At 38.6% G+C, this 20,284-nt stretch overlaps 1 long non-coding RNA gene across 1 annotated transcript in view; it reads left to right on the top strand.

Annotated features, from left to right (window-relative positions):
* Positions 1-1,081: 1,081 nt before the first annotated feature.
* LOC111868847 overlaps positions 1,082-20,284 on the top strand; it is a 37,082-nt gene continuing 17,879 nt past the window's right edge. The window contains exon 1 of the long non-coding RNA XR_002843574.2: positions 1,082-1,219. This is a non-coding gene — a long non-coding RNA (uncharacterized LOC111868847). The remainder of the gene's footprint in view (positions 1,220-20,284) is intronic.

A 20,284-nucleotide genomic window follows, 5' to 3' on the forward strand; every position in this document is an offset into this window, starting at 1 on the left:
CTGTGGGATCTCCGAGTATCCGGACCCAAATGTGGGGGGGGGCTCCATGTTGTTGGAAGATTATGTAGGGCTGCAGATCGGCTACCTGGGGATACAGGAACACTCTAATATGTAAAGGTATACGTGGCCATAAGAAAAACGGGAATAAGATTCTTTGAGTTTCTCTTTCATCTACTGTTAATTATAATCCATAATTTATCACAATTTGTTCGCAATGATTAATTAAAATGTGGGAGGTTTGAACGGAACACGCTGTATAACACAGAAACATTTAAGACATTTACGGCCGTAAAGAGAACATATTGAATTAAGCGAAAGTTGTTTCTTTTCTTTCATTTGACTGTTTACTTGTGTAAACAGTGTTGTGTATATTAGTGATCGCAAGTAATAAAGTAGTTGCAGGGATACATCAATGTCGATTTAATTAGAAGCATTGGTAGCCACAGGAACATTGTTCATACTTATAGTTGTATGTATGTGACCGATCTAAAAATATTTACGACTTACCTCTAGTTTATAAACACTTCTATGCAATTCTATGGAGCCGTCACTAATATAGGCAAACGTAAATTTGTTCCTGTGCTTGAATAAGCAAAACGCCATGAGGACGCATAGGGACAAAAGTGGTGAGGTTCACCCTCGGTTGCCTTCCCTACCGAAAGCGCATCTCGTACCCATTGATTTGTGGTCGTGAGACCCAGAAGCACGCAGAGACAAGCCCGCTACTGCGGAAAATCATAATGTGTTCATTTCTGATTCATTCGGTCATACAGACTGAGTGGTCCCTCGCCCTGATTATATGAGGTAAATTTAATGTCAATAGAATTTCCACATTATCATCATCTTTAAGAATAAAGATGATAATCTTTATTCTTAAAGATGATAATAAATGTAGGATGTTCTACTTGACCAAATATAGGAACGGATGCATCCTCGAGATTGAACTATGACTGCAGACGGTATTACGTTTCGTAACATGGCAATGAAAAGTAACATGAAGTAAACACGCCGGATTTTTGAAAGCGCTGTCGAACAGGTCCCTAAGCTGTTCTTATTGACTATAGAGTGCTCCTCGCGTCACACAGACCCAGTCTGCTGAACGTTCCCCTGATGGGTAGAGCAGTGTCTGGTTGGTCTGGTTGTTGTGTGCAGTGACTGGCCATGAACCCGTGATACCCGACATCATTTTCGGATCAGGAGTCTCAGGACTCAGCCTCAGGTAAGCCCTCAATTCAGTGGAAATAGTTTAAGAGACAGTAGGCGGATTTTCTTTTAAGGCATGTGGAATTTTAGACAAATAAAAGCACCTAATTCAATGTCAGGTATTGTAACGCATTCTCTTATGTAAGGTAATAAATGTTTTGAGCAGATTAAGGGGCACGAGGCAGTTCGCTGAGGCACTATGCTAAAACCCTGAAGGTCGGGAGTTCGATTCGCGATGAGGTCATTCATTTTTCATTTTTTGCTGAACTATGGTCCCGGGTTTGACTCAGCCTATAAAAGAAATTAATACTAGTCATTTTCTTGGGGGGGTAAAGGGCGGTCGGTGCATAATTCTGACAACCTTGCTGCTAACTGTGAGCCGATCTTCTAGAAGATGTGAGAGCCTCGACCATACACACTCCCGTGGCCCTCACGGCCTGTTTTACGGGCAAATTTACCTTTCCTTTAAATACAAATTAAATTCGAGCAATTTTAAATGTATAAAGAGTGTATGTTCTTTGGCAGACGGAACAGTATAAACCACGGTCGGCTGTCTTTTGCTCCCCATTATACATAACATCGTATCCCGGAAATAGGAAAATAAATTTAACAGGAATGGCGAATGTTACAAATATATATTGCCTATTCAAAATTCGTGTTCACAGGTTGCTACGAAGTTTCGACATTGTATTTCAACCCACATTTTCCTGTGTAATATTTTGTGTATATCCATATTAGTTCAACTGCAACTCTTTCGTGCGTGCCCACTTTTTCCTGCATAATTCCCCCCATTCCAGAGGCAAATGTTTATAGAGAAGCGATGGAATTCATATTTTCATATCGATGGATTCGTACGCTTCAAACAGATGGATTCAGAGGAGCGTTGCTTGTTGAGATTGTAATTTCGTTTGATGAAGTAGGAAGATATAAATCGCGAGATAATTTTGTGAATTCTTTGCATAGGAATCAGGATAATTCAAAATGTTCTGCATTCAGATATACATAATTATTGAGTGTGGGTAATTTTTGCTTAATTGTATTCTGCAACTGAATGTGGACCAAATTCGTATTAGTGCTAACTCTCACCGTTTTGGGTACCTTGCCCGGGATGTTGTTCAAGGAAAAAGGGTTCCTAATTACTTTATGATCATTTATTTTTAAAACCTGTGGTTTCGAATTCCACTTGAGCCATTTTTGTCTGTTTTGCATTTATTCTTTGGTNTGGATGGCGCGGTTTGAGAGTGTACAACATATCCTAAGACTCCTGGGAATAAATATTTAAGCAACTCTTGAAAAATATAGAAATCCATGAAGATTTGTGTTCCGCCAGTTTTAAAAGAATTAAAAATTCCCCCTTCTTAGAAATATTCCAAAAATTTAAGCTTAAAAATTTAGAACATGAATTTACCAATCTTGCATTGCTAGGCTTAATTTTATATATACTTTAATTATATGGACAAAAAACATTATTATTATTATTATTATTATTATAAAGGTTGTTATAATAATTTGTGTTCAAAGACAACGAATATTTCAAGGAGACCCATCCCGTTTGTTGCTGCCTCTGATTTAGAAGATAATCTCCTTTCCTTGGACACTTGGTCCAGATCTTTCCTTAACCACATAATGGACGTCAAGGGTATAACCTGGTATAAGGACTGCATGATAAATTGTACATGGACCTACAGAGGAACAGAAGTTCAGTTTACATGAAGGGGATTGTTGCTGTTACTGTTGGCTAAGTTTGTCCCAGCCACTGACGTGTTGCCTTCAGATTTATTGACAGAATATATGCCATTTTTACGCGTAATGGTTAGTAATGTGTCTCTTTAAGCGATAGCGCTGAATTGCCTGCAGTCGCGGGTAGTGTTTATAAATCACTCAATCCGAAACCCGTCTATAGGTAACTCAAAAACCCCCAACACATGACAATAAAAACAACCGTGTAATTTTGACCGTGCGAAAGTAAGATGAACCAGACTGTAGTGTAATTTACACCTGTCAAATGAAACACGTTTGATTATACTTTGGAAGTTACAGCTACAGAAATATTAAATAATGTATTTGAACATTATATGAATGAAAACTGCAAGTAATATCAGAAAGCGTTGTATACAAATTAATACTAAATCTTGTTGTCGCAGAACATTGTAAGTTGACTGACATAAATCCATATTATGCAACCAACGAATGAAGTGAATATAATAAGAGGCTAAGAATAATGCGGAGAAAACAGGCAAATTGGATACGTGATGAATATCAGACTTAACCGAATTATTCATGTGAGCGTTATTAAAACTTCATTATTTTAAGTTATGGCTTCCACAACCTGTCAAGTAGAGAATTCACAAAACACTCTGTGGTTACAATTTCAAATAAGAATTTCTAAGACATTTCGACGGGGTTTCTACCTTTTCTGCTGCACGTGTGGGAAGAGCCTAACTCTTACATGCCAACACACGTATAGACCTATGTCTCACTGCACTTGTTCATTGCATCCCATTGTGAACAATTATAATTTCTAAATGCAATTAATAAAGCTAATTACATTTAGATGGTTGCATAGCAATGGTACGGTTACATTTCTCCCAAGCGAATCTTGGTTCTGTCATGCAATAAAATGAACCCAAGAATCGTCTTGCTTGCCGGTTCTTACCTTTGTTAAGATAATGCCCTTCAATACACAGACTTTATAACATCAATTCTGTACCCCTTTTCTATTCTTGTTTTAGAATTACATCTCTTAAATCTACTATTATTTGTAATTATTTAAAAAGTCTTAATTTCTAGCTGATGCATGAAATAAAATGAACGAACCACACACATACATGATTAATTGTACAAATACTGTTCGCCTCTCCCTTCCACTCCTTCCGTTGTTTGTCATTTATTTATTTATGCTTTCCTTTTTCATTTCCACTTCCCTTCACAACACTTCACTGCATCTTCATTGTAATTTATTCATTCGGTTTTACTCAGGTCGTTAAAATCAGCTACCCGATTCACTTGTTTTCATTTCTTTCTCTGTTTGTTTCTCTCTCTCTCTCTCTCTAAAGCTGAGTGACCTTGATAGCAAGGATCACCCATGTACATTGGGCTCTCACTCCACCCTACAGTTCATTCTGTCTATGCTATGACAATAAATTTGTGCCATTCATAATTTCCTTTATTCTTAGAATACCGTAGTGTTCAGTGTTCCTTTCTACTTCATTTAACTTTTCATTATGCGATTGAATCGTTATTCAGACTTTGCTACTGCTTTAATTCCTTTAATAGGATTTGATGTGTTTTATATTAAAGATTTCTCTTATTCGGCCTCCTGACTCAGTCATACAGACTGAGTGGTACCTCCCACTGATTACAAGGGGTAAATTTAATGTCAATAGAATTTTCGCATTTTCATCCTCTTTAAGAACGAAGAAGATATAACAAAGACAGAAACAACACCGTCTAGTGTGACTATTTAAGTTCTATCACTTGAAAACTCATCAAACTTTATCATCAAGTGATAAAATTTAAACAGTCACACTAGACCGTGCTGTTTTTGTCTTTGTAAATGTTAGTGTGACGGACCAGAATGAAACAAATCAAAGATAATTAATTTAGGATGTTCTATTTGAGCAAGTACAGGAACGGATTCATCCTCGAGGTGCACTATGACTGCAGACAGTATTACGTTTCGTAATATTGCAATGAAAAGCAACACGAAGTAAACATGCCGGATTTTTGAACGCGCTCTCGAACCGGTCCCTAAGCTGTACTCATTGTCCAATGAGTGCTCCTTGCGTCACACAGACCCAGTCTGCTGAACGTTCCCCTGATGGGTAGTGCAGTGTCTGGTTGTTGTGTGCAGTGACTGGCCATGAAGCCGGAACCCTCGACATCATTTTCGGATCAGGAGTCTCGGGACTTACAGCCTCAGGTGAGCCCTCGATTCACTGGAAATGGTTTAAGGGACTGTAGGCGGATTTCCTTTCAAGACATGTGGAATTTTAGACAAATAAAAGCACCTAATTCAATGTCCAGTATTATAACACATTCTATTGTGTTAGGTAATAAATGTTTTGAACAAATTAGGGGGCACGAGGTAGTTCACCGAGGCACTATTCTAACACCGGAAAGTCGCGAGTTCGATTTCGCGATGAGATTATTGACTTTTTGCAATTTATCTAATCCTTCCAGCTGAACTATGGACGTGGAGTTGACTCAGCCTATAACAGAAATGAATACCAGTTATTTTCTTGGGGGGTAAAGGGCAGTCGGTGCGTAAGGCTGACAACCTCACTGCTAAATTTGAGCCGACCCTCTGGCCAATGTGGGAGCCTGGACCATACACATCCCTGTGGCCTTCACGGCCTGTTAAAGGGGCAAATTTACCTTTGCTTTAGGTACAAATTAAATTCGAACAATTGTAAATGATTTAAGAGTGTATGTTCTTTGGGAGACGGAACAGTTTAAACCGCGGTCGGCTGTCTTTTGCTCCCTATTATACATAACATCGTATCCCGGAAATAGAAAAATAAATTTAACAAGTATTGCAAATGTTATAGGTACTATTTTCTATTCCAAATTCGTGTTCACAGATTGCTACGAAGTTTCGACAGTGTATATCAACCCACATTTTCCTGTGTAATTTTTATGTATATCCATATTAGTTCACCTGTAACTCTTTCGTGCATGTCCACTTTTTCCGATTCCCCCCATTCCACAGACCAAGGGTCTCCAAACTGCGGCCCGCGATATGATTTTATCCGACCCGCGAAAGGATTCTGCAGAAATGCGCCAATTGAACTAATTTTCCAATGAGTAGTGTTAAATGTGATTCCGAGCTTATTGACCTGACGTATTATACTGCAGTTGGATGGCTTAGCTGTGGGAAGGTTATTTCGCGCTTCTTTCAGATCAGGAATGAAATTGATATATTTCTTACCGAGAAAAACCATCACGAACCACTTTTATCAGATACCAAGTGGCTTTGGAAANAAAAATTATCATATTAAAAACAAATACAAGGAAGGAAATTCGATAGAATTTTATAAATTTCTGAACTCTGAGCAATTTCCAAATTTAAAGAAATTTGCACCCTCAACCAAAAAGAGAACACACAACACGAGACACGATATACACTGAGAGTAAGAGAAACGACTCCCATAGTGGTGGAACTAAGCGCGGTGTTAGAATTGGGACAGATAAGATAAATAATCTTAACAAGTTTTTGTATATAAGTATTTATTATAATTGACGGGCATTTTAAAATACTTTCTAAATTTTACAATGACATAATGGCAAGCAATGAAATAGATCAACGTAAATGGAGCACCTGATGATGGCACTATAGAGCCGAAACATGTTGTGAAATAACAAGCGAAATTGAGTGCACTAAAAGACGGACACTGCAAATATATCATGGACGAAATTTGCTTGTAAATTTATCTCCATTTTTGGGACGACATATCTGTGTGAACAAACTTTTTCCCAGATGAAGTACATCAAGTCGAAATAGGGGGCAAATCTATCCTATGAATATTTAAAGTCGCTACTTGTGATTAGCTTTTAAAATTTGAACCTCAATTTAATCAGATTTCATGAATGTAAAAAGAGTTCCATCATTCACATTAATGGTTTTATTATAATTTGTGATGAAAATATGAGCATTTTCTGCTACTGTCTATTGTCATTTATATACGATAATTTATTCTCATGTACTTTGTATTTAGTTTATGGAATTCTGTGCTTTCGACAAAACTCATATACCTAGAGTTATTAATATCTCATTTTATCCGGCCCGTTGAAAGTGCTGAATTACCTAATGTGGCCCGCGGTTCAAAAAGTTTGGAGATCCCTGCCATAGACAAATGTTTATAGAAAAGACGAGTGAATTCATATTTTCATATCGATTGATTCGTACGATTCAAACAGAAGGATTCAGAGGGGCTTTGCTTGTTGGAACTGTAATTGCAAATTGATGAACTAGGAAGATATAAACCGCGAGCTAATTTTGTGAATTCTTTACAGGGGAATCAGGAAAATTCAAAATGTTCTTCATTCAGATAGACATAATTATTGAGTGTGGATAATTTTTGTTTAATTTTATTCTGCAATAAAATAGGACCTGATTCGTATTGGTGCTACCTCTCACAGTTTTTTGTACCTTGCCCGGGATGTCGTTCAAGGGAAAAGGGTTCCTAATTACTTTATGCTAATTTATTTTTAAAACCTGTGGGTTCGAATTCCACTCGATCCATTTTTGTCTCTGTGCATTTATTCTTTGGTTATATTGTCATATGTAGGCTGCAGCCTTTTGCTACGGGCTGATTCAGCGGCAAAGAAGTCCTACCTACCTTGTGTGGGATTCAAAATCTGAACAAGCTCCCGTGGTCCGAAGGCCTGTACAGCGATAGAGAGAGTGAGTGAGAGAGAGAGAGAGATTGGTAAAAATCTGTACCCCTTTGATGCATCCTGAGTTCAGGCCCTCCCGAGTAGATAAGATAAATGCGTAAACCTTTTGCCATATACGTAAATATACATCTGCTACATGAATTTGACTACATAGGTGGGGAGGGGAGGGGCTTGTCTTTTCTTGTTGTAGGTCGAAAGTGTGAGTCCGTATCTGATACAAATGAGCATAGTATATTCAAATATTTTATTTACGATTCGATACATTTCAATGTCAGTTGACACACTCCACAAAGTATGACAGACTGAGGAGTTACAATGTTCCTATACATACATAGACAACTTCAATCACAAAGTTGTCATACGCATGTGTGACTGCAGATGGGGTTTCCATTGATGTTTCGATATATTGTACATTTTAAGACACCACTTGTATCTACAGTTTACAGTTCCCTGTTAAACACACACCAGTGTATTCTGTCTGTTATAGTATCGAGTTACCTTTGCCAGATTACGGTTCCTACCAATGCAGATTCTTCATCGTACGTGCTCGCGTCCTTGCCGGCTGGCAAATATTATATAACTGGTTTATTGGCTCAACTGTCCTTTTTAAAATATCATGGCTCGGACTGCATAGAAAAACCGCACCTTTCTTGTACTTTAATCTTTTACACAGGAACAAGTTTGTTCACAAATCCGTTACTCAGTATCGGCTGGTGTACGTTTGCTTACGTCGCGGTCATTGTGCAGCAGTCGCTATTTCCTCTTTTCTGACGGATGTGATGGTGATGTCTGTGAGCGGTCTCGTTTTCGTTTTCCGTAGCTCTGTACCCTCGGTGACTGATTACTCTCCAACCGCTCCCGCTGCTCCCCCCTCAAGATCTCTCGTCCAAATCTGATCCATTATAAGGTGTAAATATGTTCCGGTGTATAACCATCTTCCTTCTTTCCCGCTCGGTTGTGCTAAAATTTCTGAGTGTGGTCGATGACCTGTTACTCTGGCTCTTACTCCCTGTGCAGTCTGTTTTTTTGTTTCGAAGTGTATGGACCCATCCACAATGTCCAGTCCCTCACGTGCCGCTGTCTACTGGAAGTCCCGGCTTTTTGCTTTGCGACCTCCAGCCCTACTGCCTGCCTGGTTCTCTTTTCTATTGGTTCCGGCGTAAGAAGTCGGGTTGCTAATCCTTCCATCGTTCCTCCTGTGTTCCGCCAGTCTCCGATGCAGTCTCTTCACTTGGGATTTGCCGATGTTCCGACTCGTGTTTCATTTTTCTGGATTTGCCTTCAAATCCGTGGCCTCCTTATTTTCTAGACAGCCCTTCGCTTCTCCTACCTGGGAGTTCATCTTGGCCATCATCCTTTCGCGATGTGCCATAATGTTTTTCTTGGCGGTCTCTTTCTTCTCCTTTCACATCTTCTTGGACGACTCTTGTTTCTTCTTTTATTTCCTTTAGATAGGCAATCGCGTTGGCCTGAGCGGTTCATATTCCTTCTTTCCTTTCATTTACATTGTTTACACGATTTATTGCATATTTTAGCACACAGCTTGTAACTGCAATTTACTCTTCATTATTACACAAGAGTGTTCTTTGTCTGTTACTGTCGCCATTAATCGTTGCCTAGTAATGGCTCCTACCAATGGAATTTCTTAATCTTCCTAACTCATGTCCTTGCCGTCTAACAAATATCCCACAAGTGACTTATTCAGATGGTCAGAGTCAGAGTTAGTTTAACACTGGCAGTTTACCGCCAATCAGTTCGTCTTGGCGAAAATCCCCTTCAGAATCACGGCCAGATATTTTTAACTGAACCATTTTGTTCAGAATTCTTTCCATACATTCTCTCCGACGGTAGGATAGATATCTCGTTCACAATTCCTTCTGGTCCCCTCCAGCATAGCCATTCTCAGGTTCGATTCCCGCGGGACTCATGAACATATGTTACTGCCTCGGATTCGAAACTCCCCCAACCTGGAAGGCCAGGTCCCAGTATTTATACTCACAGGAACAGGGTGGCCAGGATATACACGTATTCCCAAGCAATGGTTCCCATTTCGTCGCCTATTATACTGTGTAGTGCTACCGTCCACGTGTTCGACCCGGGCTGCAAACTGTGCGAATAGAAAACACCGTTCCTCTAAAGTCGGTCAATCCTTTACGTGGTAACATGTGTGTTTGCAAGACTGTTACCCAGTATGTGCTGTAAAATATTTGATTATCTCGCGAGCGTTGCTAGCACCTGTTCTACAGGCTACAGTGTGACAAGAATCCCATCCGACAGCAACAAACTGGATAGAGCATAGAAAGTGTTGAAATACAGTAAAACATGTCTTAAACGGAATCTCAAGGGTGCATTACATTTTTCCGCAGAAGACAAGTTTCCGTTTAATCACGGTATACTATAGTATTTAAACCAGGATATGCACGTATTTTGAAACGAAATAAAGCAGCATACTCATTAATATATGCACACTATAATCATTAACACGAGCGAAAAATATCTGAACAGAAAAAAATTGCAGTACTCACTTTTTACAATTTTACCACAACTCAAGCAGCAGAGACAGAATGGCAATTTAGCTATCCACTCCTCAATGTACCCACTATGTACATCACTTGATTCACCAAAGAGTTCATTAAAAGCTATATGATATCTTTTGCGAAGGCTCTAATACTATCCTTTAGATGCTTGAATTCCGTCTTCCCCAGGTTTTCAGCCACAGTTTTAGCATATTCCTGCAATATAGGACCCGACACGCGGTGACGTTTCGCCCTGACACTGACAAACCTTCCCACACTATATCATTAGAGTATTCGTTTGCAGTTTTCATACGTTATCATTTTATTTTTTCATTAGCACAATTTTCCCACCACTTCAACTTTTCCGTTTTCTTCTTTAGAATCTCATGCACTTGAGTTTTACCGACGTTAAACATATTCAAGATTTGCTTAACAGACAAATTATCTCACTTCCTCGCATGTATCACTTTTCTCTTGCGTCAAGTTCAAGCACAAATCTTGCCTTTGTAGCCATGATGACAACTGCTAGTACCATACTGAGTAAAATTTCCGGAAGGAGCAAACAGTTAATTCGAATTTCAGTGCAGGTAGTGCAGTACCTTTAAATACTAAATTACATGCATTAGAGGAACAAAATTCTGTATAATGTATAGGTGCCAGGAAGACTGGAAGTTTTCCGTATAAAGGTTTAATTTGATTACCGTTTCCGCTTAGGTTTCTCACGTTTAATTCAGGATATTAAACATATTTTTCGCCACAAAGTCACGGGACCTGAAAATATTTTCATTTAAGACAATTTCCCTTTAACAAAGGGTCCGTTTAAGAGAGGTTTCAAAGTATATATCAGAGCATCTTCCCAAGATAAAATATAGAATAAAATGATAATGCGTTCACAGGCCCCTATATACTTACATACCTGTGGGTTCCCTCTCCATATTAATGACTTGTGTGCTAGTGTTTCCTCTCCATAAGCGGTTTCTCATCATTGCTCACATTGCTTAACCGTAAGATCTTTTGAATGCCACGTCTGCACGGAAATGGAGGGACAAGGGGAGGCGCTGCGCTGCCAGAAGTGGCGGCGCTATGAACTGGAAGGGACCAACTGAGAAGCAAGCGCACGTGCAGTTCACGTGAAATACTCAGAAGCTGTGCGGAGCTTGAGGAATATATCATAGACTTATCTCGGAGAACATGGTTGTCATCGTGTTTCTGGTATTTAGACATTGAATTTCGAAATCCTCTGATATGTGATACAGAAAGCCCAAAACTACAATTTTCTTAAGATTTTGCGGTGCTTTTCTCTATACACATTACACATTGTCTTCCTAACATTGGTGCGATCACATATTTGTACAGGGTGCGTTAATGAATCGGGCGATTTTAAAAATGTTATGAACGGAACATCATGGCTACAAGATTGGAACATGAAATATAAGGACCTTGAATCAAGCAGTCAAATTGGAGAATTTGAAAACGGAAATGCAGAAGAATGAAGTGTCTGTTTTAGGTGTCAGCGAAGTACGGTTGAAAGGAGAAGGTGAAATAAGATGCGGTGATTATACAGTGCATTATTCATGAGGTGAACGGGCCGAAAGAGGTGTGGCAATAGTGGTGCATAAAAGTGTAGTGAGGAGAGTTGTTAAGAAGATTGTTTGTAGTGACAAAATTATTGCTCTGAAGTTATAGGCGGAACCGGTAGATATACTGATTATGCAAGTGTAAATGCCAACATCAGAGTATGAAGATGATGAAGTGGAAAAAGTGTATGACACAATTGAAGAAATTCTTCAGGAAGATGACAGAGGTGACAACAGCCAGCATCATATTGGGAGACTGGAATAGCATTGTTGGAGATGAACCATATCAGAATATTTTTGGATCACATGGACTAGGAAGACGGAATCACAGGGGTCAAATGCTTATTGACTTTTGTGAACGAAATGGACTGATTGTTACCAACACTTGGTTCAAGAAGCCAAAGAGAAGAATTTACACATGGAAGGCACCTGGGGATTGGAAGAGGCATCAGCTGGACTACATCCTTGTGAAACATCGATTCAGAAACAGTGTGAAGGATGTGAAGATGTTGCCTGGGTCAGATATTGACTCTGACCACAACAGACTGGTTGCCAAGTTTCGAACCAGGATGAAGAAAATTATAAGATTCCAAAAGCGCAGACCTAGATGGAATTTTAAGAAGTCATATTCTCAAAGACAAAGCGTAGAGGAGACCCTAGAAGAGAAACTGAGAGCAAGTGATTGTGAAAGCGGAAATGCTGAAGTGCCGTCTATTAGGGTCATTCCATGTCAAATCATCCAGAAAGGCCGCTCACCTTTTTAAAAAAAAATTCAAAATTTGTACATTTATTTTCTACATATTTCCACAAATAAAAAAAACGTTAAAAATTGTGATTGTGTTCTCTTGGTAAAGCCGTTTTTATAATGCGAAAAACCGCGTTTTCGGCTCAAATGGAGGTTTGCGTTATCTTCTGTATCTCGATAACTATTGAAGCTAGAGACTCCAATGAAAATCAGTTTGTTCCTCATGATATGGACAACCGATCATATTATTATAAGGTTCTACACAACTCATTTTCTCTAGGTGTAATTAAGCTTGTAACTTACCTATCGATTTTGGGAGAAACGCTATTTTTGGCCTTCAGAAACTATGGGAGGGGAAAGTATCAGATCTGTGGTTTCTACCCTTCGTTTTCTCCTACATGAAGAATATAATCACATAGTTTTGAACACCGTATCTGTTTTCCAAATTTTTCCAGTAGCTTCCATACTTTGCTCTGGGCCCCAAATTGGCAATTTTTAACGTCTCATATCTCCGGTGAGGAAGTTCAGAAAAATTTTAAACTCTTAGCAAATAATGCTCTATTCCAATGTAATGTCGATTTAAAATTACAACTTTGATATTTAATTAATAGCGAAATTTCTATAATGCGAAAACGCGTCTTCGCCTGAAATGGGGGTTTGCGTTATCTCCCATATCTCGATAACTATTGAAGCTAGAGACTCCAATAAGAAAACAATTTGTTCCTCATGATATGGGCTATAAATCATATCTGTACAAGGTTTCACTTAACTTAATTCCTCTAGGTCAAATTAAGCTCGAATCTTACCTATCGATTTTGGGAAAAACGCTATTTTTCACCTTCAAAAACCAATTAGAGAGGGAAAGCATCAGATTTGCGGCTTCTACCCTTTGTTGTTTCCTACATGGGGAATATAATCAAGAAGGTTGAACCAAGTACCTAGTTTCCAGAATTTTCCAGGAATTTTCAAACTTTGTTCTTGGGCTCCAATTCGGCCACTTTTAACATCTCATATCTCCGGTGGAGAAGTTTCGATAATTTTGAAATTCATAGGAAATAATGCTCTATTCTAGAGTAAGTTGGAGTTAAAATTACAACTTTGATATTCAAGTAATAGTGAAGTTGTGGGCACTTAAATATTTCAGATTTTGCAGAAAATTGTTCGTTTCTCGTTCAAGAAGAGATTCAAAGTTTCCATTGGGTAAATCAACATGCTACACTTCACCCTTTTGTGTATTACTACAAGGCGGACACTATAACAAAATGCCAAAGCTTGTGGACAATCATTGATCATGTAAAGCACGATAGAGCCACAGTTTATGTGTTCCAAAAATTTCATATCGCCGATATAAAAGAAAATGTGCCTTCAGTCAGGAAAGTTATTTATTTCAGTGATGGCGCTGGAAGCCAATATAAAAACAAAAAGAATCTTTCCAATTTATGTTATCACTATGAAGACTTCGGACTTGAAGCAGAATGGAACTTCTTTGCCACCTCGCACGGGAAGAATGCCTGTGACGGTATCGGCAGCACCACGAAGAGGCAAGCAGCGAAAGCCAGTCTTCAAAGAACTCATTTTAACAAAATCATGTGCCCGCTAGAACTGTAAATATTCTGCACAGAAAATATNAGAGAGGGAAAGCATCAGATTTGCGGCTTCTACCCTTTGTTGTTTCCTACATGGGGAATATAATCAAGAAGGTTGAACCAAGTACCTAGTTTCCAGAATTTTCCAGGAATTTTCAAACTTTGTTCTTGGGCTCCAATTCGGCCACTTTTAACATCTCATATCTCCGGTGGAGAAGTTTCGATAATTTTGAAATTCATAGGAAATAATGCTCTATTCTAGAGTAAGTTGGAGTTAAAATTACAACTTTGATATTCAAGTAATAGTGAAGTTGTGGGCACTTAAATATTTCAGATTTTGCAGAAAATTGTTCGTTTCTCGTTCAAGAAGAGATTCAAAGTTTCCATTGGGTAAATCAACATGCTACACTTCACCCTTTTGTGTATTACTACAAGGCGGACACTATAACAAAATGCCAAAGCTTGTGGACAATCATTGATCATGTAAAGCACGATAGAGCCACAGTTTATGTGTTCCAAAAATTTCATATCGCCGATATAAAAGAAAATGTGCCTTCAGTCAGGAAAGTTATTTATTTCAGTGATGGCGCTGGAAGCCAATATAAAAACAAAAAGAATCTTTCCAATTTATGTTATCACTATGAAGACTTCGGACTTGAAGCAGAATGGAACTTCTTTGCCACCTCGCACGGGAAGAATGCCTGTGACGGTATCGGCAGCACCACGAAGAGGCAAGCAGCGAAAGCCAGTCTTCAAAGAACTCATTTTAACAAAATCATGTGCCCGCTAGAACTGTAAATATTCTGCACAGAAAATATCCCAGCAATGGTTTACTTTTTTGTGCCAAAAGAAGAAGTTGCAAAAAATGAAATCATTCTAAAAATCATGTTTCAAAAGTGCAAAATTGTGCTCCACACAAGAGAAAAACACCGAGTCGTCCATCTGGAGCATTCCTCCAATTCGGGCGAAAACGCGTTCTTCGCATTATAGAAACTTCGCTATTAATTAAATAACNTTAAATATTTCAGATTTTGCAGAAAATTGTTCGTTTCTCGTTCAAGAAGAGATTCAAAGTTTCCATTGGGTAAATCAACATGCTACACTTCACCCTTTTGTGTATTACTACAAGGCGGACACTATAACAAAATGCCAAAGCTTGTGGACAATCATTGATCATGTAAAGCACGATAGAGCCACAGTTTATGTGTTCCAAAAATTTCATATCGCCGATATAAAAGAAAATGTGCCTTCAGTCAGGAAAGTTATTTATTTCAGTGATGGCGCTGGAAGCCAATATAAAAACAAAAAGAATCTTTCCAATTTATGTCATCACTATGAAGACTTCGGACTTGAAGCAGAATGGAACTTCTTTGCCACCTCGCACGGGAAGAATGCCTGTGACGGTATTGGCGGCACCACGAAGAGGCAAGCAACGAAAGCCAGTCTTCAGAGAACTCATTTTAATCAAATCATGTGCCCGCTAGAACTGTACAAATTCTGCACAGAAAATATCTCAGGGATAGTTTACTTTTTTGTGCCAACAGAGGAAGTTGCAAGAAATGAAATCATTCTAAAAAGCAGGTTCCAAAAGTGCAAAACTGTGCCCCATACAAGAGAAAAACACCGGGTCGTCCCTCNTTCCTCCAATTCGGGCGAAAACGCGTTCTTCGCATTATAGAAACTTCGCTATTAATTAAATAACAAAGTTGTAATTTTAACTCGACGTTACTCTGGAATAGGGCATTATTTGCTATGAGTTTAAAAATTTTCGGAACTTCCTCATCGGAGATAAGAGACGTTAAAATGGCCGATATAGGGCCCAGAGCAAAGTTTGGAAGCTGCTGGAAAATTTCGAAAAATAGGTACGGTGTTGAAAACTATAGAATTATATTCTTCATGTAGGAGAAAACAAAGGGTAGAAACCACAGATCTGATACTTTCCCCCTCCCATTGGTTTCTGAAGGTCAGAAATAGCGTTTCTCCCAAAATCGATAGTTAAGTTTCAAGCTTAATTACACCTAGACGAAATGAGTTGAGTAAAATCTTGTAATAAATATCATGTGTTGTCCATATCATGCGGAACAAATTGGTTTCTTTATGAAGTATTTAGCTTCAATAGTTATCGAGATACAGAAGATAATGCAAACCTCCATTTGATCCGAAAACGCGTTTTTTCGCATTATAAAAACGGCTGTACCGGGAGAACCGAACGGATATGTAACCGTTCCACTGTCGTGCTGCCTGTTTAAGTATGATTTATGCTATTAATTTGAAATTTAATTGTTTGAGTGTAAAGACATGAACAAGTGTATTGAGACTTAGATCAATTCTTGTATTTAAGAGTTAGCGTCTTCCCACGCTTACAGCAGAGACAGGAAGACACTCCACTGAGAAGTCTTTCAGAAAGTTACGCGAAAAAGTAGCTAAATAAACCTTTTGTGAATTCTTTAGTTGACATTTTCTACATGTTATATTTTAAGCAGGGTAGTGGGTTTACGACCCAAGCCACACTACACATTCGTCATTTTTTTTGACAGGAGTTCGTTAAGACAGAATTTCTTCACCCCTTTGTAAGAGTTAAAGTGATTGGAGGAATGTCTAATTAGAACGCCTTTAAATTTTAAACTGACAAATCACGGAAATTTAAGTGTGTGATAGAACAGGGACCCTGGTGAAATCCAGGACTTGGAGGTCCGGGGAAGCGTCAGTTGTCAGCGACAGTCTGAAATCGGGTCTCGAAAGGACCAGACGTGAAGTCACATACCGGGCTATCTAGATCAGAAGTAACTTTGTAGCAACAAGCTGTAATAATAAAAGAGTAGTAATCTGTTGTGAAGTGTGAAACATCGGTTACAAGTTTAACAATAATATTAAACAGGAAGGGCTAAATTAGGATGTGGCAAACAGTTCGACAGGAACAAGTGTTTGAAAAACTGTACTTATAAAAGTGTCGCAACTGATCAAGAAAAATAATAATACCTCTGAAATTCAAGTGTGGTGGTGTTGCATGAAAGTGTATTACCTGCCTTTCTAAGTTGTGACAGAGAACTCAGCTCTACCGTTCTCAACAACCTCACCCTGAGAAACTTAATCCTATCAACCCTGAGAAATAAATGAAGAAGAAATGAAAAGGTAGGTGGCGTCATCAAGAAGAAGCAGATGAAGAGGGTGAGGAGAGCAGTTAAAGAAGAGGCGCTTCCAACGAAGACGTCGGAACGTATAGGTAATGAGAACAGTTATATAGATCAGGATTTCCTTGACATTTTATTGAGATGTGAAAATATGTAGAAATAAGTGTACAAATTTTGATTTTTTTCTTTAAAAATTGTGAGCTACCTCTCTGGATGATTTCACATGGAATGACCCATTTGTGAATTGGTTGGTAAAGTTGAGAAGAAACCAAGAAAACTATGGGTTACACAGGAGATGATGAGTAAAATGGAGGAGCAACAGAAATGGAAGAATGTAAACAGTCAAGAAGGCAGGAGGAAATAGAGGAGACTGAGGAATGAATTGAAGAGGGTCACGGACAGGGCCAAAAAATATCTTGAGAAAATATGTAATGATATTATAGAAATTCAAAGGACAGGACGTTATGATTTGATGTACATGAAGACAAAAGAACTAGAATGGAAAGAGAACCATGTGATTCAGAATATTGGCATCAAAGACTCCCATAGGAATAGAAGAGTAGATCAGAGGCAAGCGCTGAAAATTTGGGAAAATTACGTATATTGCTGAACTATATGATCGACCTAATCCGCCAGAAACCTTGGAAGTTGAACCGGAAGAAGTAGATACAGACGCGAAAGACAATATATTTTACAAAATGAGGTGGAAAAACTATCAAGGAGAAGGTGGTTTGAAAACACTGACAAAACTAATAAACACCATATATAAAACTGGGGAGTGGCCCAAGGACTTTACAGAAGTGACAATGATGCCTTAAAGAAAAAGACAAAAGCTACAAAATGCAGCTTCCATCGCAAAATAAGCCTTATTGCACATACAGAAAAGATAATAGCAAAGTTACTTAAAAGAAGAATTGAAAGGAAAATAGAGGATGTACTTGGAGAAGATCAGTATGGATTTAGAAGAGGAAAAGGAACCATGGATGCATTGGGATGATGAGAATTATAGCAGAACGAACTTTGGAGATTGATGAAGAACTATGTGTTTGCTTCATAGACTGGAAGAAGGCATTTGACCGTGTAAACTGGACCAAATTAATGCAGATCATAAAGGAAACAGGTATCGATTGGCGTGAAAGAAGATTGATCAGCAAACTGTACATGGATCAGAAAGTTAGAGTACGACTGGACAGAGGGGAGACAAGAAGTGTGAAGATTAGAAGGGGAGTTAGGCAACGATGCTGTTTATCACCAATTTTGTTCATCTTGTACAGCGAATGCCTTACCAAAAACTGTGGATGGGCTTGGAGACTTCAAATTAGGAGGGCAAATTATTCAAACTGTGAAATATGCAGATGACCTTGTGTTAATGGCTAATGAAGAAACTGTGGTACAGGGTATGATTGATAGGCTAATCGAAATTGGAAGGTGCTATGGCATGGAAATGAATGTGGAAAAAACAAAATTAATGAAAATTTTGAGACAACCAACCCCAGTAACAATAAAGATAAACCAAAAATAACTGGCGAATGTGAAATATTTTAAATATTTGGGTAGCTTGTTAACAGATGACGGAAGGTGTACATGTTAAGTTAAAGCTAGAATTTCCATGGCAGAAACTGCATTGAGCAAGAAGAAGAATCTCTTTTCCAGCAAATTAGACGTGAATATGAGAAATAAACTAGTGAAATGCTACATTTTTGGCATGGCTTTGTATGGGGCTGAAACTTGGTCACTTAGGGCAGCAGATAAGAAACATCTGGAAAGCTTCGAAATGTGGTGTTGGAGAAGGATGGAGAAGATCAGTTGGACCGATTATGTGAGAAATGAAGAAGTGTTATTTAGAGTCAGTGAGCAGAGGAATATCCTACACAAAATAAGAAAACGGAAGGCTAATTTATTTGGTCATATCTTACGCGGTAACTGCCTTTTAAAGAAGTTCTTTAAGGAAAGATAGAGGGGCAGATAGAAGTGACCAGAAAACGAGGAAGAAGACGTAAGAAGATGCTGGATGAAATGGGGTACGGAAGAATATATTCTCATTTGAAGGAGAAAGCTCTAGATCGCATAAAGTGGAGGAACTGTTTTGGAAGAGACTGTGAACCTCTCGTCTTGATAGATTATTAATGAATTAATGAACAGTAAACCATTGCATTTATTTGGTTTTAACACACTTGAATAATGTGTTATCGTAGAAGCATTTGGTTCCTCTCAATTTACTCACTGAAGACAGAAGTTTATTTTCCAAAAATTACACCAGACCAATGACCACTTTTCCGCGGTAGGCACTCGGTAAGTCTCTTCCTTAAGTCGCTCATTACTGTTTACAGCATCTGTACGGGAAATCATCAACTTCTTTCAGAATTCGATGTTTCAATCCATGAACTGTGTGGGGTGCTGGAGCTTTGAAAACTTGAGATTTCAGATATCCCTAGAGATAAAATCACATGTGGACAGGTCAGGTATCCTGGCTGGCCATATGATGTCCTCACATCTGGAGATAATATGGTTAGGAAACAGGTTATTCACAATTGCCAGGGAAGCTCGTGCGGTGGGTACGTAGCCCCATCTTGCTGGGAAATCGTTTCTCCTTTGACTGGAAGACGAGAAAGTGCAGGAGCTAAGAAGCTCTCAAACATATGAACGTAACGTGGTCCATTCACGGTCACACGGTTCCCACTCGTCTTAAAGAAGCAAGGACCAATAATTTCAAACGAAGATTTCGCGCACCATATTGTGACTTTGGGACAGAGAAGTGTGGTTAGTGGCTGACCAATAGAGTAAATTTTGTTTAAATGATACAACCTCCGTCCTAAGTGCAAACAATATATATTTATATGTCTTTGAGCTTGTTCTTTCTACACTACATGTTTCGGCCTCTATCGGCCATCATCAGGTGTATACTCTTAACGTTGCTGCCACACTGAACCCAGTCTAAAACTTAACATTTAAAAACACAATGTCACATTCTTCGTATTATCAACATCTACATCGTTGATATGTGTCTGGTATGTAGATTATGTTGCACACGTCAAACCCGATATTCTTGTAGTAGCACTCTAAAAATCTTTAGTTATGATGTTTTTAAAACCTTTTAAAATTTTCTCTAAATTTTAAATTTAAAATT

Source organism: Cryptotermes secundus, unplaced genomic scaffold, assembly GCF_002891405.2.
Source record: "Cryptotermes secundus unplaced genomic scaffold, Csec_1.0 scaffold412, whole genome shotgun sequence".
Lineage (NCBI taxonomy): Eukaryota > Metazoa > Arthropoda > Insecta > Blattodea > Kalotermitidae > Cryptotermes > Cryptotermes secundus.